General features: G+C 42.0%; 1 pseudogene; it reads left to right on the top strand.

Annotated features, from left to right (window-relative positions):
* Positions 1–7707: 7707 nt before the first annotated feature.
* On the top strand, positions 7708–18018 carry LOC147855377 (putative glycosyltransferase At5g25310 pseudogene; annotated as a pseudogene).
* The last annotated feature ends 1411 nt before the right edge of the window (positions 18019–19429 follow it).

The following is a 19429-nucleotide window of genomic DNA, read 5'->3' as shown; positions in this document are numbered from 1 at the left end:
GCCGACTCTAATTGTTGTACTCGTCGTGTGAACTCATCATGTTGTTGTTTTTCCAAAATCACCTTTTGGACATCCTCAAGCAATTGTTGGTTCTCCATCTCTAGCACCATAAATTTGGTCTTAAGGCTTTACAATTCAGAGACAACAATAAGGAAATGGGAATTCCAGTTTAAACTATGAGAACTCAGATAAGATAACACTTGAAAGAGCCAAAGAAAGAGTGATGGATGATATAGATAGACGAGATAGCAATGGATAGAATGAACGAGAGATATAGTGAGAGAGACAATGTGTGTGTGTGTGTGTGTGTGTGTGTGTGTGTGTTTGTGTGTGAGTAACTATGAAAGGAAATACATATTGAGATAAAGAGATACAAGAGAGAGCTTACTTGGAGGACTCAAGATTGGAGTTGAACCGGAATGGTTCGACAAGAGTAAGGGGGCTTCATTATATAGTGGCTCATGGACCATTCGAGGTTTCTAGAATATTTCAAGAAGTTCTAGAATGTTCTAGGGTTCTACCAATTAGGATATTATGTTGTAACAATATAATAAATATTTACATTAGATAACTTAATGGTTAAATCCTTAACATGCGTACACATAGGTCATAGGTTCAAGCCTAGGCATCACATGGTAACCATCACAATTGCCTCAAAAAAGAACAAGAACAACTAAAACGGGGGGTGAAGGCTAATATGTACATTAGATAACTTAATGGTTAAATCTTTAACATACCTACACATAGGTCATAGGTTCAAGCCTAGCCATCACATGGTAACCATCACAACTAGCTCAATGAAAGAACAAGAACGACTAAAAAGGGGGTGAAGGCTAAGGCTAAGGCTCCAATGCATATTATGTCCTCGATTAATTTGAACCCCAACGCATCACCACCCAAGCCTACCTAAGACCTGGAAAAGATCAAGTATCAACAAAAGTCTAGTACCTTACTTCCAACCAAGCATCAAGATTTGTGAGATGCCTTTAATAAGGACAAGGCTGCTAGTCTTCCATAGTATTGACCTTATAATTGTCCTATCAAAAAAGGGGGGTGAAGGCTAAGGCTAAGGCTCCAATGCATATATGTCCTCGATTAATTTGAACCCCAACGCATCACCACCCAAGCCTACCTAAGACCTGGAAAAGATCAAGCATCAACAAAAGTCTAGTACCTTGCTTCCAACCAAGTATCAAGAATTGTGAGATGTCTTTAATAAGGACAAGGCTGCTAGTCTTCCATAGTATTGACCTTATAATTGTCCTATCGATCTTTAACCAGGAAAAGATCCGCCGTGGGGACCAATTTATAATTTATCGGCAATAAAGCTCAAGGTTCTTCGCGACTATATCGATGAAAATTTAGCAAGTGGATTTATTCGCCATTCCAAGTCTCTTGATGGTGAACCAATATTTTTTGTTAAGAAGAAAGATGGATTGTTTCGCTTTGTTGTAGATTATTGAGGCTTAAATAAAATCACAATTCGAAATAGGTATGCCTTTCCTTTAATCTGGATACTTTGGGAGCGCTTGAGTGGAGCCAAATAGTTTACAAAGCTTGATCTTTTGAGGTTGTTATATCTAGTTTGAGCTCGTCTAGGTCTTGAATGGAAAACCACATTTTGTACTTGATATGGCATTTTGAGTATACAGTTATGCCTTTCGATTGCACAAATGCTCATGTAATTTTTCAACATATGGCCAATGTTATTTTCTAGGACTTCTTCGATATATTCACCACTATTTGTTTGGACGACATTTTGATATTTTTCAAGATTCAAGAGAAGCATGATGAGCATGTACGCCAAGCTCTACCACAATTACAAGAATATGGTCTCTATGCCAAACTTGCAGGTTGCCAATAATTGTGCAAGAGAGGGGATGTGACTCTTGTTGGTTTTGAATAATTTATTCTAGCAACATTTGTCTTTGTTTTATGTTTGCGTACGTTGAATTTGTGTCTAGAAAGTGCCACTTAGATCATTCATCATTGAAGGTGCTTGGACACTAGATAAACCCAAGTGACCCGTCCCCAAGGAGTACATGACAACCAACAAACTCTGAACCTACACTAGTACCCACCTGTTAATTCTGAGCTAGCTATTGCCCTTCAATCTATTCAAACATTAGTCTCGTTGATGGAGAGAGAAAGACATACAAACATGGGCCCGAGACACTCAACAAACGACTGCAAAAGGAGTGTCTCTATATCAAAGTTGGTGCCCAAGTTCCTCAGATATGAAGATGTCTACGACCATGTCGAAATACTCAAACTCAACAAAGCATATGAGCAATAATGGAAGTTGAAAAGGTAGTAACATTCAAGCCCAAATCGAAGATTAGAAAGGAGATTGTTCTGGATGCTTGTCGAAAACCTCATAACCGATTTTGATTACGTCATTGAGGACTTCCTACAAATTTCACATGACGGGGGAATAAAAGGAATCTTGTTGACCAATTGTTCTCGATCAAACAAGAAGCGAAAGAAATAGTCAGAGATTGTATGCGGTACACCAAAGGTTTGCACAATAGGTTTTACATTCTTAAATGTGAATGTTACAATTATAATAGTCACATCTATTGTTATATAGGAAAGACGTAAATATCGGAGTTAGTTCCAACAAAATCTAGGTTAAAAGCTAGGGCATGAGAAAATGTGATAATAATTATGTGATAATGTGGGAGGAGAGTAGGAATGGCGTGTCATATGATAAAAAAATATTAAGTCATGATCATATATATAGACAAGGTCAACAAAGCTTTGAAGTGGCATGAGAATATTAATTATATTGGGTAAGATAGAGTTTATAAGAGAATATCATGGATTATGTATAAGACCATAACATTAGTATTTAACGTATATTTAGTTACCATAAACAATGCTAGGTAGTGAAGTTATCACAAGCATAAGGAATTAGGCCCTCAAAGGAAATATAGAATGTCTCCCGTGAAAGTGTGATTCCACTATTATATACTCTCCTTTTGGTGAAAGAAAGCAAAAGTAGCTTTGATATGAGTTTGTTTGATGAAAAAACAAAACAAGTGTTTCTTTGTATTAATAATACTTTAATTTATATTAAAATATAGGTTGATTAATGCACAACAGAAAATGAGTTGACAAGGATCATGAATGGGACTTGGTGTTGTAGACAGTGTTGGGCAAAGTTTGTAGCCCCTACCGGAAATTTTCCTGCTTCTCATGAACCTAACCGGAATTTTAAAATTTTGGCCGGCCACGTTCCTACCAACGACAATGTCAACCGGAACATGTTGAAATTTTTTTTGGCCACATAACCAAAAAAAAATCTAATGCAATACAAAATCAAATCAATCACAAAATTTTGGAACCCAAAATCTAAAGATATATATTTACCAAAAAATATTCTAACTCTATAAACATAATTCACTTTTCAAACCTTTATAAAGTAGCATTAACAACATTAGATCAAATTAGATGTAATATATAGAAAGTTCCAAAACAAAATCGATCACATTTATAAAGTTTTAATCTATATCTTCTATGAAGTCCTCGATCTCATCATCATGCTCCTGAGATGTTCCTGTAAAAATATGATGATATGCCTTGCTTTCTCACCACAACAAAATGCTAGCATTGAAGTCATGTTCTTCTAGTTCAGGTCCTTCAATAGTTCAGGTCCTTCAATAGAGATTTACAAATGGGAGGAATGGACAGAAATTGATTTGCAATGGTATGAAGTGTTAATTCATGCACATAAAGATAACTTACACAAGGTAACTTACCCTTATACTTGAAAGTTCAAGGTCAGTTGATGAGATAGGTAAAAACATCCAACATGTTTATTGTCTCGATAACATCCCCTTTTACTTTGTTCAAAGAAGAACTCCCCAAGGACAACATGTGTTTCTAAAATTATACATACATAGAGACATGCATCCCCTAAACCCTTGTCATCTTGGTGATGAGTTTTGGTATATCTCTTCTCAATGGGCAGGCAATTCGATTAATTGAACATATGTGACCCATGTCATCTTAATGATCACTTTAGGTATTCTCTTCTTAGTGGACAAGCAATTTGATTAATTGGAGCTAACTATAATTTTTTCGCATGTAGTAGTACTCTTTGTCATCTACTATCCAATTTAGTGAAGTTAAGGGATCCCCTCATTAGTCTCTAAATGGAACTACAATAGGGTCATGTCCTGAAGTTACCAACAACATACAAATGATTAGCCTTATCCATGCGTGTACTTCAATCACTTTGTCCTATGGGGCATCAACATGCTTGCATAAGCCTCACAAAGGGGCCTTTTGCACTTCATCCTGCATTTCATCTCTTCACGACAACGAGCATAAACCGACATATAACAAATCTTATGTGACAAATCATGGGAGATTATCTAATGATCGGCATTCTAAATCATGATAGTAATCCATTGGGTCACGCTTGATGCTTTGAAAGAGATTAGGTAATGACTAATGTATAGATTAGGATTAGGCTATTAGGAAGTAAAAGATAAAAAAGGGAAATGGACTGTATAGAGGGCATTGGATTACAATGGCAATGGTATTGGCAATGGCAATGGCTATGGTAATGCCCACATCAATGGCAATGGAATTGGTGATGCTAATGATCATTCCGTGGGAGAAGATCACAAAGGCATCCATCTACTCATAGGTACTACTACAGTTACTACTACTACTACTCAAGTTCAATGCCCACCTTCACCCCTCGGTGGACACTTTGCTAGGAGCAAGAGCGTCGGAAGCGTGTCTATCTTATCTTCGAATGTGCCGATGCATAACCACCATGTTATTAGCCCCAAGCCGTCGTCTCGCAACGGCGCGACTCGCCTCCTCAAGTGGTTCAAGAAGACATTCAGCAGTAAGCCCAAGAAATGAAGAGAAAAGAAGTCCCTCCCCCCTCCTCCCTCCCCCTTTACTATCAATGATTAGTATCCAATGGTTTGTATAAAGGAACTCCATTATCTAGCTCTAATGGGTAATGGTTAGTGATTAATGGGTAGTTTGGTAATCTGTGGATGGAAGTTTGGATGATCCATCTATCATTGGGTAATTCAGATATAATGAAACCATGATTAATGGGAGTAACATGTCATATATGCCTATGGGCATTGGGTAATGTATCTCAACATATATATGCTTATGATCCTCACTAATCACCACCACTATTCTAAATATGCCTCCAAATTGTCCATTGGATTCATTCTTGCATCATTTAGTGTATCTAATCTCTGTACAAGACTATGTAATGCGAGGGTTTATTGTCTTTTCATGTCAATGAATCTGGCCATCATTCCACTGGCTAAGGGAGAAACATTTGCCAGAACCTATCATACATAAAGTTTGGGGAATTACTTTCCTTAATGTCATTAACCAACATTGAAAGATCAATTAAAGCCCTCCAAAACCCAATCAATCATACAATTCCATTAGTTGGTCATCACTAAGTCTAGCGAGATCTCAACAACTGAATTACCTCTCTATATTGAAGTTTGCAAAGGACCTTGGGTTATAGTTTGAACTATATTTAGCTATGTTGCATGCTATTTTTTTTATGATGGTTTTGTATATACCTTATATGTAATGCATGGATATGCACATCTGAGTCACCACAGTTCTACGTCACAAACAAAATTATACACAGAAATTCGAGAAGAGAAGTAAAAAAAATCGACCTGATGAAGAGAAAACAAAGGAAATTTCCCGCAGAAAGTTCTGTAAGGGAATGATGGAGAATACCTGGAGTGTAAGCACCAAGTCCAGTTAGAGCATTTCCATATGAAGGTTGAAAGAGAGTGACGTAGTCTGTTCCAGGAGGGGCAGATGAAGCAGAAGAAGAAGAAGAAGGAGCAGAAGACGAAGACGAAAGCAAATAGTGAACAGGGATCAAGAAACGTGACTATTTGCAGAGTCGAGAGGGAAGAAAGGGGGAAAGAGGGGGAAAGAGGGGGAAAGTTAAATCTATATATTTGTTATATATACATACCTATATTTTTAAAAAACTATATAACTAGCCGGTTGAAAAAATATCAACCGGCTAGATTCCTGTTGGTAGGATAACCTGGCCGGAATCAATTCCGGCATTCCCCCACCTTGGCCGGCAAAAGTCCCAATGCAACCGGAAGGCTGACACTGTTCCTGGGACTTTGCCGGTGGTGCGAGTGAATTTTATATCTTGTCCGTCTAATTTTCTCGACAATAATTTCAATGAAGAATATTTAATGCTTTATTCATAACAATTATAAATTAGAACCACATAACTCGTTGGAACTATGGGTACCATGTGCACTTGTAAATTATGCAACACCATCATCAAAGAATCCTAGCCCTACCCCCTTCCCCCCCTTTTGCATACCCCATTTTGATGTTTACATGGTTTGCGAAAATGACATCTACGTACGTACGCATGTATGTATGTATTATGTGTGGATGTATGGAAATGGAGTGGCCCTCTTTCCGAATTGGAGGTTGGGAGCTTCTTCTTGTAGGCGCGATTATGTTTTTGATGACGCACATGTGTGTGTGTGTGTGTGTGTGTGTGTGTGTTGTGGGAAAGAGATAAAGAGAAAGGGGAGTGAGTGTGTGTGGAAAGTTGAAACTCTCACTCCTCTCTCTCTCTCTCTCTCTCTCTCTCTCTCGTAACAAAAAAAGAGGTTACGGGAAAGAACTCTCTCTCTCTACATGTCACGCCTTCTTCTTCTTAATCTTCTTGTTGCGAGAAAAAACAAGTCACCCACCCAACTCATCGCAACCTCTTCTTCTTCTTCTTGGCACGTGTGTCCGCTTTCCCATCTCTTTCTTGTTTTTTTTTCTTTCCTTACCATTCATAAATCCTAAATTAAAAAGTTTGTAGACTGTATGTATGCATGTAATTACCACTCATAATCACCACTAGTAATGATCAAGATCGTCCTTAGTTAATAGCAGCACCCTCTATTATTAATCACACTCGTACACATGGATTGTCGTGGTTATGGGCTAGGTACGGGGGGAAGCTCCTTATATAATGATCTTGATGATGATGATGATGATAATAACAATGATAATGGCATTGGCTTCTGTGTTCATGGCAGTAGTAACTATGGTAATAAGAACGTTGCATGGAAACTGGTGTTGAAGAAGGTGGTTGTGGGCTTTGCAGTGCTTGTGGCTGCATGGGCACTCTATGTAGAGATCAAGAAAGATTATATGATGAGTAATGATCTTGTTGACGGTAATGTGGTCCCGAATATGTACACGCAAAAGGAGAGGTATAATCACAGTTATAGTAGTACTAGTAAAGATTCTTACAATATCACTCCCAATAATAATGCAAGCAGAGAAAGGAGTAATAACATGTCGTCGGATGATTTTGGGAGATTGATGAAGGAGAAACGCAATTGCAGCACTGCCACTCCTTATAACCACATTATGGATGTGGTCTCTGCACCATCGCCATCGCCATCATCATCAATATCCTTGGCTGGACTCGATGGCTCCAGTGCCAGTCATGTAATGAAGCCAGGGATATTGCCCACGACTGGGCTAACGAATCCAATTAGCCAAGCAGATTTGCAGAACTCTACAAGTAATAATGTATCATCGCATTCCCATTCCAATGCTGCTGCTTACATTCCCAAATGGCCGCTCTCAAAGGTAGAGCTTGAATTGATTGGAGTAACTGTGGATACCATGAAGAATGGCCCTCCAAGAACTACGTTGCATAGCATTGAATTAAACCCTTCGATTTATCGTAACCTCTCGCACTTTCTCAAGTAAATATCTGAATCAGGAGTGATAGTGAGCATCCTGTGTCAGTTAATGTTGATAGGCATCCTATACAAATTTATAATAATTAATTATGTATCAAGTTGATTTGATTTGGTTACATTTGAAGAGACTGTGTTTGAACTTGCACTGCATTATATTAGGAGCTATGAGCTGATGGAGAAGATGCTAAAGATATATATTTACAAAGAAGGGAAGGGGCGTTTGGTTCACACAGGCCCAGTGCTGGGCATCTATTCATCGGAGGGGCTATTCATTCGACAGATGGAGCGAGGCCGGCACGCGTTCCGCACGAGACGCCCCGAGGAAGCACTCTTGTTCTTTATGCCCTACAGTGTGGCCAACATGGTGGATGATCTCTATGAGCCTGGGTCTAAGAGCATGCATTCACTCTCATTGTTCATCGGCTCATACATCGACAACATTGCGGCAGCACATCCCTTCTGGAACCGCACACATGGCGCCGACCATTTCTTCGTGGCGTGCCATGATTGGGTAATCTTAATTCATGAAGTTATGCTGCACATAGCTTGTACGTACATTCATGCATGCATGCATGCATTCTCTCCCATGAGGTGAGGGCGTCTGTCTGTGTTCAGCTTAAATTGGCATATATGTAAGTAACTGTTTTCTGAGAAGGTTTTGATGTACAACTGTTTAAATTTGTGGTAGGGGACGCTTGTAACCCAGGAGCACGAGGAGCTGAAGAAGAATGTGAAGAAGGTGGTTTGCAACGCCGACAACATGGGCGGCTTCTTCGAAGAAGGCAAGGATGTGTCTCTTCCCGAGGTTTACATGCACTCTGAGAACCTGGAGGAGATGGAGAGGGAGAGGGAGATAGAGATGGATATAGAGAGAAGGGTAACCCTAGCCTTCTTCGCGGGCCGCATGCATGGGCGAGTGAGGCCAAAGCTGCTGGAGGTCTGGGAGTACCCGAAAGGAGGAGAGGAGATGCAAATCTACGGCGTGCTGGAGGAGAGCCTGCGGAACATGAGCGTTTACGAGGAGCACATGCGGCGCAGCAAGTTCTGTGTGTGCCCCATGGGCTACGAGGTGAACAGCCCCAGGATCGTGGAGGCCATTCACACCGGCTGCGTGCCGGTGGTCATCGCCGATGGTTTCGTGCTCCCATTCTCCCATGTCCTCAATTGGTCGTCCTTCTCCGTGCTGCTGCCCGAGGACCGCATTCCCGACTTGAAGTCGGTGCTATCGGACATCCCAGCATCCCGGTATCGGGACATGCGCCGCCACCTTGTGCATGTGCGGCGCCACTTCATGTGGTACCCCCCGGCAGCAACCCCGCCTCGACCCTTCGATGCCTTCCACATGATCCTCCATGCCCTTTGGACCAACCACTTGCACCACATCACCCTAATCAAATCCTGAACAAAATTGTTCTATGACATAATAGACTAGTTTGTAAGGCTTGGTTGGTGCGTACAATCCTCTCCAAGACCATACATACTTACATATTATATTTCATGTATTCTTGGTTATAGTTCTCTCTAATCAACAACATCCCTCCCAATCTTACCATTACTTTTTGCATTTTGCTACTTAGAATACTCTGCCGGCCAAAGTCCAAATAAAAAGATATACATTGTTGCATAACATAATGCATCTTGGAATCATTCAAAAAAACAAACCAAATTTATCGATATTGTAAACACAACTAGGATGATACTTATTGACCACAACATAGAGCCTTTCCAAAGAAGCCAACAATTAAAGGTCATTTTGATCAACTACCAGTCCGTTGACCATACAAACTCGCAGTATTCAAACATTGGCGATGACAAATTCCTAAGCCAAACCCAAGTTGTCTTGAAATCCTAATCAGAAAATATTCATTACTCTAGACAATTGTTGTACCTTCTCCATAATGACTAATGGCGGCAATGCAATTGATAGTTGATGAGATGCATCAAATGAAGGATACAAGTATTCATCTAATTTAGGGTATTTAACTTTTGATCCTCTAAAAGTTGTTTTTCTTGTATTCTCATCTTTTTGTTGAGAACATATGTGTACCCATCCTTCTTTATTAAACTTCTAACTACAGATAAGTTATATCAAATTGGCTACCTATGTTGCGAAGAGAAGGAAATATTGAGTGTTCCCCTAACTCCAAAATATCAAACCATGCTTGTAGGTTGAATTCATCTCTGTAATGCCAGTTAATTGATTTTAGATTGTTAATTGATTTTAGATTGGCTCAAACAGGAGGAAGGTTTTCGACATGATTGAAACATCAAATTCCCTCAAAAGACACCAATTTAAGTACACATATTTGACTCGTAAAAGTGAAAAAATAACCAAGTATAAAACATATATGTTTTCACATTGTATAACCATAGAATGAACCATACATATCATACGTGCATTCGCATTCGAGAATGATTCAATCAAACGTCTATGGTAAATCATCTCAAAGTTGGATTGGATTGACTATGGTCTATATTATATATTGATTCACTCTCAATCCTAATAAGTAGACTCTAATCCATTGTGAACCACCAAAATAAGTATGGTTGCAATATTTGCATTGTATCACATGCATACTTTTGGGATGTTTCTTAAGAATCAAGGCATCTCTATCATCCTCACTTTAGAACTTTACAAAAAAATGAGTATGAACTTTAGAGATTGAATCAAAATATATCATTATAAATTATGTTGAATGAGTATGAACTATAGAGATTGAATCAAAATATGTCATTATAAATTATAATCAAACGTTCAAAAACTCATAAAAACGTATATTCAAGAATATGAAGAAAACATGACATAAGCAGTAGTAGCATAACAACTTACCACTAGGGTGACCTAATTTCTAATAACAAAGAAAGAAAGAAAGAAAGAAAAGGAACATGACACTAACATAAAATTTTGCCATGACATAGGTAGTAGTAGCATAACAACTCACCACAAGGGTGAGCTAATTTCTAATAACAAAGAAAGAAAGATAAAGAAGAAAAAGGAACATGACACTAACAAGAGGATATGAGAAAGTTTAGATTTGAACCCAAGACACAAGTAATAATAGCACACCAACTTACCACTAAGTTTTGCTTAGTTCTAATAATAATAATAATAATAAAGACTAACATAAAATTTTGTTATGACATGGTACTAATGAGACAAATGAGAAATTTGGGAATCGAACCCAAGACATAGACAACAATAGCATGACCCCTTACCACTACGGTGAGCTGATTTATAAATTATAATGACAATAAATGAAAAAAAAACGAGTACGTATTTTTCCCATTTCAAATGTGTTCGTTTCCAAACGTTTGAATGCTTGCACGAACACGAATATTACGTTCTATGTACAATATAACTATATTAATATTGTTCAAAGAATGAAAACTACAAACCAAGGGTGTATGGAGCAAGATGAGAAGGCTAAAGGTTTTGAGTATTGGGGGGGGGGGGGGGGGGGCGCTTAAAGATTTGGTTAAAGGCCTTGCTACCAGACTTTCCGACCCAAAACGCCCATCATTTTAGAACCATTCCTATCCCATTATAAATTTTCCCTTCCTTATCCACCACTATTTTCATCCATATGAAGTATTGGTAGCATAAATATAAACTGTCATTTTACATAAAACAAAAACATTTTGCACCTAAAAACAAATGATCTCATTGTATAATAATTATGGCTTTCATTTTGAACACCTCAATGCCAATGCTACACAATCCTTGAAACTTCATCATTTATGCAATTTTTGTAAGCTGAACCTTAATTGTAGTACACATACTAAAGTAGAATTGGTTGTTGGTGATACCAAAATACGGAGTTAATAGTGTTAGTAAAGATGTTGTTTATGTGCCATCGTTGTGCCAGACCATTAGAGATGTGGTTAGTGACCCATTTTGCAACCGTGTTGTTAAGAGAGACAGTTTTAGCGTCGCAATCAAAGAGCTATGCCCTAAAACAACTATTTTGTAGCCTATAAATAGTGATCTCCCTCTCATTCTTGCTCTCATGCTCTTGTGCTTTCTCTTTCTTTGTCACTTTTGTGTCACTCTCGATGTCTGACTTACTCACACTTACAACAAAATATTTCGGACGAGTGTCATTAGATGAAAATTTTAACATATTAAAAAAAGACACAATCTAATGAAGAACACTGTTCATTAATAACTCACTTTTCATTAATAACTCTGCCATTACACCAAAAAATACACAAGTTGGGGAGAATGATAATAATATTTTCAATAAATAAAAAATGTTGGTGATATCCACTATCGTGATGAGGAAGCATCAAATCATAAATTATTGATTTGTGCCACCAAATTCTTAGTTGAATTTGGAAAACTTACGTAATCTATCCTTCGGGGTCGTTCAACCTCAAGCACATCTTGAGTGTAAAAAGTTATGTATGAGGAAGCTTTGTGTACGAGACACAACCGGCTCGGACAGACAACAATTGATAGTTAAGAATACACACACACACACACACACACACACACACAGAGTAACGTAGACAACTACTTTCCATTACAATTGTCGGCCTATATTGAGCTTGTTTCTAAACACCCCGCCTCAAGCTCAACTTGAGGTCTTGTCGGTTCGTCCGCTCCAACTGATTCTTTTCTCCGGCTTCTCTATCTTCTTGCTCACACTCCGCGACCTGTCCGATCCTGTGCTCCTCGGCCTACACGGTCGGCTTGTTTGCTACTAAGGCCCTCAATGGCCTTCTTGCCCTTGCGGAATTAGCGCCCCTCGACCTATTGGCTCGTCTGGTTCAGCGTCGACTTTGGCTGTCTCCGATTCTTCCTCCTTCAGGTCCTTGATTATATTAGCCCAAGTCCTAGCCTTCTTGTCCACGACTCTACCACTCTTAGCTTTGCCTCCCCTTGCAATTGGCTAGTCTACACTTAGCCATTTTTCTTCCACTTGTCCAATCCGTCCTCGGCCTTTTCAACTATCCCGAAATCAAATTCCTCATCTGATTCAGCTTCTCAAACTTCATCCCTCTCTCTCTCTCTATCAAGGTGATGTCCCATAGAGGGTGTGAATAGGAAAGGATGTCTCTTATCGACACCTAAAGGTGTTCGGATGTCTGGCGTATATGCATGTGGCAAAGGATCAGAGGTCAAAGCTCGACATCAAGTTGAAACCATGCATATTCATGGGGTACTCTGAGGATGAGTTCGGCTACAGGTTGTGGGACTTAGTTGACTAGAAGGTGGTAAGGATTCATAACGTAGTCTTCTTAGAAGACAAGACAATTGAGGACTAGAAGCAACGGAAGTAGGAATTGACTTCCTAGTCGCCCCCCACTACCACTCATTTAAGACTAGTCAAACCAACACAGTCGGCTGTTCGGAGACAGACAGGTGGCACAGCCGAATCTGAGTTAGTCGGCTTAGAGCAACCGACCAATACATATGAGTCGGAGTCAGTAGACCTACTGAGTTCGATTGAGGAATACGAGTCAGGGTCTGCTAACCCTGAGCAATCAATCAACATGTATGAACCCGAGCCGAGAGAAGAGTTGGCAGAGACATCCGAACCAGAGCTGACAATCAGTGGAAGAAGATACCCACTTAGAGAAGGAGAGCACCAACTACATATGCTAGTCAATACATCCTCATGACTGATGAAGGTGAGCCTGAGCGCTATGATGAGTCCATAGCTAACAAGCACAAAGAGAAATGGCTCAGTGCAATGCAAGAAGAGATGGAATCCTTGCACGAAAATTACACTTACGACCTGTAATAAAGGGGTCTTTAAGGGAAGAGCTGCTCAAAGGGAAGAGCGCACTAAGGAATAAATGGGTCTACAAGGTGAAGACTCGAGAAGTCCACATTGCACCCAAATATAAAGTTTGTATTGTGGTGAAAAGGTTTCAGAAGAAAAAGGGTGTCGACTTTGACGAGATATTCACGCTAGTCATAAAGATGACATCAATCAGAACTGTTTTGAGCATAGCTGCCAATATGGACCTGGAGATCAAATAGTTGGACGGGGAGCTAGATGAAGAAATCTATGTGTTGTAGCCTAAAGGCTTTGTGGAGAAAGGGAAAGAGAACATGGTGTGTCGATTAAAGAAAAGCTTGTATGGTCTGAAACATGCTCTAGTTGGATGTCAAGACAACATTCTCACATGGGGAGCTAGATGAAGAAATCTACGTGCTGCAGCCTAAAGGCTTTGTGGAGAAACGGAAAGAGAACCTAGTGTGTCGATTAAAGAAAAGCTTGTATGGTCTGAAACAAGCTCCACTCCAATGGTACAAGATGTTTGAGTCCTTCACCAGCGCCGAATCAGAGGCACATACTCGAGGTGCCTTTCAAATACCAGAGTATCCACTTGACCGCGTTCTAGTGCTCTTTTCCGGGATTGCTCATGAAACGACTGACCACTCTGACTGCATATTCGATATCTGGTCGGGTACACACCATTGCGTACATCAAGCTCCCAACAGCGAAGGCATATGGTATCTTCATCATATCCGTCTTCTATGCCTTTGTCTTAAGGCTTTGCTTTCCAGATAGCTTGCAGTTTGCCGAGAGTGTCGATCCGACTGGTTTTGCATACGACATGTTGAACAACTGAAGCACCTTTGTCACGTGCTTTTCTTGTGACAGCCACAATAGCTTCTTCGTTCGATCCCAAATGATGTGCATCCCTAAGATTTGTCCTGCCGGACCCAAATCTTTCATGGAGAAGGTCCGGTTCAGGGCCTTCTTCATCATCCCGATTTTGGTTTGGTCCGGTGTTGTCCGCCGAAATAGTAACCAACGGACAGGAGCACAGGAATATAATATAGTAAAATTGTAATGCATGTTAACGGTTCATGCGGGAAGCGTGAACGGCTAAAAAGACCCTATGTATATAAAGGGCAGAAATCCTCTGATAGAGGTAGCATGTAATTTGAATGTAAGAAGCGTATCTTAATAGAGTTCTATCTTCTCTGATATCTGTGTGTATCTGTGGTTAATCTAATGTGTGTCTGTGATCCTTGGTGGCGTACTGTAGTCGTAAGAGCGTAGGCGTGAGTAACAATGTGGTTGCTAGTCCACTGTCTAAGGAGTTCGGTTGTAGCCGTCTCCCTTATACGCTACTAGGTTACGAGAGGTATCCCACTAAGTATTAGGCTACGACCATACCATTTGTTGCAACATAGTCAATTTGAGGTCTAGGTCGAAGGACTGACCGTAGACCGTGTTCCTAATCGGTAACACTTTTGGCATGCTTGGTGATCTGTGTCTCCTCATAGACGAACAACAACGAATGGATGTTTAGCCGCAGACGACCTAGAGAACCAACACGACCAGACACACCAATCACACGGTAGGCAGAGGAGCGCGCACGGAAGAAACCCTGCCTCAACGACCTTAGTGATACCTGTTGCGACCACAAAGACGATTTCTCGCTCCCCAAATACCTCGGCGACACGCAGGAAGTGCACTCACCACATAAGCATTGTGGTCTTTCCCTGCCTACCGTAGCATCTAGCATGGCCTTTTCTTATCCCCGCTTCAATGGAGGAACCAATGCCGCAACCCACATTCGACTGTTCTTAAATGTTTGGAATGCCAACCACATGGCGCAGAGCCTTTCCGAAGGAGTAGCGCACTAGTCCAAAATGACGAAGTTCGGATTAACCTTGGATGGGAGAGCGGTGTTTGGGCATTCGCAAATGGATCTGCCAACAATCACGACCTTCGACCAACTGTAGTAAGCCTTTCTACGTTTTTTTCATCGGAGGGTGCCGCAACGCGACATCCTCGGGCAGTTTTACACAATTAAAAAGTTGTCAGCCGAGACGGTAGCGGATTTCAATTTACACTTCCAAAACCTACGACGGAAATTAGAACGGGGCCCGACGGAGGATGAGGCTCGGGAGACATTTCTGGCAGCATTACGACGACCGATTCGGACAACGCTCAACAACAATAGCGTGAAAGGGGAAACGGCCGATATGGGCATAGAACGAGTGCTACAACTCGAGTTGGACGAAGAAGAGGAAAGGTTTTCCATGTCCTCATTACGACAAACGTTACCTTAGGACGAGGAACGACATTTTCACCAGGCAATCCAGTGCACAGTTTGCTTAAATTCGGGGCATTCCGCGGTTGAATGCAACAAGCGAATCCACTGCCCAATCTGTCACTCAAAGGTCACACAGTTGAGCAGTGCGAGTACAATATGTTGAACAAATCCACGCCCACAGTACGCATCGTGGAAACACAACGTCCCCCTCGCCGTAATAAGCAAAGGCGGCAAGACGAACAACCCCGGTATATGGATCGGAACCCACACGATGACCGGCACTACCGGAATCGCTGGAATCACAACGATTCCGAGGAAGAAGAGCCGGAGGATGAAGACTACCGTGGCAACCACAGAAATACTAAAGGGGGTCGATGCTATGAGAGTTACCGTCCGACGAATAAACGTGGCGGCTTCAATGGTCCTCGCGGAAAACATCGTCAGTATCGTGACCAATATCGGTACGACGAAAGTTCGGACGATGACCGGCACCAGGAACCGCGTCGGGACCAATAGTAACCACTGCGTACGCTCCGACAAACGAATCAGGACCGGGAGGAGCAAGTCACACCGGAGGATCGGCACACACGACCAGTTGCCGAGAAGGGCGAATCTAGTGTCCATTGTTTTGTTTGTCAACAACCCGGACATTATGCCACACAATGCCCAGTATGCAAGGGCAAGGGGTTCGTCGTCAATACGATTACGACGGAAGTACAACAAGTCACCACACGTCAGCAAACAAAAAATGTTGATTGGACCGTCGCTTCGTTCAGCGAATATCAAACTGAGCTGGCAACACAAGTGTATCAACTTTTGATGCGGACGCACCAAGGTCCGTGTACCAACAGAGGAAATGGCGGCACAACCCAAGGGCATAACACCATTGGTACCGGCCAGTGTACTATGCTAGTCGGAAATTATCAACGACTGAGCATAACTATTCCACAATGGAACGTGAGGCGTTGGGTATGATCTACAACATCAATAAGTTTCGGCATTATCTTCTAGGGTGGAATTCACATTCCATGTGGATCATTCAGCACTGCTATATTTGGTAGGGAAAAAAGTGTTGACGGGGAAATTGGCGAGATGGATGCTGTTGCTTCAAGAATTCGACTTTGTAATTCAGCACCGCCCGGGTATGCAACACGTAGTAGCAGATTTCTTGAGCAGACTTGATAATGGAGAAACGGTGCAGAAGGATGAAGAAGACATTCCGGATGCAGACGTTCTACGGGTAGCAACGCTAGCAGAACGAACGGAAAAGACTTTCCCGGATCGGTGGCTCATGGAAATGACCTACTTCCTGACCATGGGATTACCGCCACCCCAATTACGGATGGACAAGAAAAAACGGTTGGCCGTACGAAGTCGAAATTTCTGTTTAGTAGAAGGCATACTATACCACAAGGGCAGTGACGACATCTGGAGGCGCGGGATACGGCAGGATGAGAAGGCCGCAATTCTAAGTGAAGCCGACTGTGGTACGGCGGGAGCACATTACGCGGGCGATGTTACGGCCCGGAAAATTTGGCAAGCAGGACTTTGGTGGCTGATGACGCAAAAGGACGCGTATGAATATTGCAGACAGTGCAATTTATGCCAATGACTAGGCCAGCCCACGGAAGTTGCATGAATGCCACACCAACCAGTGTTGCCACTAGATCCTTTCCAAAAGTGGGGGTTAGATTTCGTGGGACCCTTTACCCCGGTGGTCGCTCGAACAGGCAATAAGTACATCCTGGTGGCCACAGATTACTGTACCAAGTGGGTAGAAGGGAAACCACTACGCAAGAATACCGCGGCAGTCACAGTGAAATTCCTTTATGAACACATCTGGTGTCATTTCGGCTGCCCTATCGAGCTCATTAGTGACCAAGGGAGTCACTTTCTGAATACGGTCATTAGGGAACTGACCCAACATTACACTGTGGTGCACAAAAAAGGTACGTCGTATTATTCGCAGGCAAATGGCTTGGTGGAATCCACGAATAAAACCTTACAAACTATCCTCAAAAAGATAGTCAATGAGAACAGGACAGATTGGGACACCCAGTTGCACAATGCGTTATGGGCATACTATACCAGCTATAAGACCAACATACAATCAACGCCGCCGTTCAGGCTAGCATTTGGTCTGGAGGCCATGATGCCAATTGAATTCCAGGTACCTAGTCTGCGGATTCAAGTACGAGCCCGGCTACCAGAGGGCAAATCCGAACAAGTACGGCTATAGCAACTGTGAGAGCTAGGAGAAACAAGGCTACGCAATATGGCCATATTAGAGTAGGAACAACGGCGGTGCAAAGCATTCGTGAATCGACACCAGCATGTGCGTGAAAAAGATTTTACGGTTGGAAAACCGGTATTAGTTTTCCAAACACGCATGGGGCATATGCAAGGAAAATTAAGATTCCGTTGGATAGGCCCGTACTGGATAGTGGGAGCAGAACAGTGCACGTTTCAACTAGGCACATTGGTCGGGGAAGTGTTACGACAAAAAGTGAATGGGTTTCGCCTTAAACCTTATCTGGGACCTACGCCACCTAACCCGTTCCCCGCCGGACAGGACAAAGCTGGAGAATCTGCGGAGTAAATATAAGGCCCCACTTGTACTATAGTGTAAAAATAATATTGTAAGTAATCGTTACGAAAAAGAAGAAGAAGAGAGAAGATAGTGACGCTATTAAAAGGACTTAAGGCATGCACAGACTTCTAGGCCAAGAACACGCGGCACCACGATGGCTCACCGACCAATGAACCCTAGGCCACAGAAAGAAGGAAATAGAAGGTTTTTTGCACAATACAGAAATCAACCTTCTAACTTTCTTCGCTCTCATTGCTCCGCTTCCTCACCCTCTTCTCCATCCTATCACAGAGCTCAAACTCGCCGCAACCAACAGTCTTCACCCATTAGCTACGAGCCTATTACGACTATGCCGATACCCATCTCTGCCGCCTTGCGTCGATGGCTCATGGAGAAACACTTGGATGGGTACATCAGAGTCGTTGAGCCACCTCCACACCCTGACGCACTGGACATCGCTAGGAAGCTCAACATTGACACGGTCACCAACTCATCCATCCGGAAAAAGCTGAACCTATCATCACTAGGTGAAAGGCATTTCGAAATCCCTCCTGCGGAATCTTTGCAGAGCTATTTCGGTCCATATTCGTCATTTGCCAAAGCATATAGAACGAAGGAAATCCCAAATCCCTTTTTTCGCGAAATCGCCAAGTTCCTATTGGAGGTCGGATGTGTACATGTAAACGCATATGGGAGGCCCAAGCAGAAGGCAAGTATCATCATTGATACCTTTGAAGGGCGTACGGTCAATTGGGGGGTCATTACAGGACCGACGTTATGAGAAGGCCTGCACGCGTATCAAGGAGGAAAAAAGCTAAGTCCTATAATACAATGGTATCTAACGATATTGTTCCCACCCCGAGGTCTGCCCGCACCCCAGGCTAGCAAACCCATGCCTTAGCCACAATCCGCGAAGCGAAGGTTAGCAGAGTTGGCCTCCATAGAGTGGGAGGATGAACCCTAGCCCAACACACGAACAACACAGGAAGAATGGGTGGAGCACAACGAGGAACCTGCACAGGAACTGGAAGCCGAGACATGCCAAGGAAGCCCGAGGCCG

This window comes from Azolla caroliniana, unplaced genomic scaffold (assembly GCF_043228905.1).
Source record: "Azolla caroliniana isolate FFs.n. ecotype wild unplaced genomic scaffold, voAzoCaro1.0.p SCAF_14, whole genome shotgun sequence".
Taxonomy (NCBI): Eukaryota; Viridiplantae; Streptophyta; class Polypodiopsida; order Salviniales; family Salviniaceae; genus Azolla; species Azolla caroliniana.
This window is presented reverse-complemented; position numbering and strand designations above follow the sequence as displayed.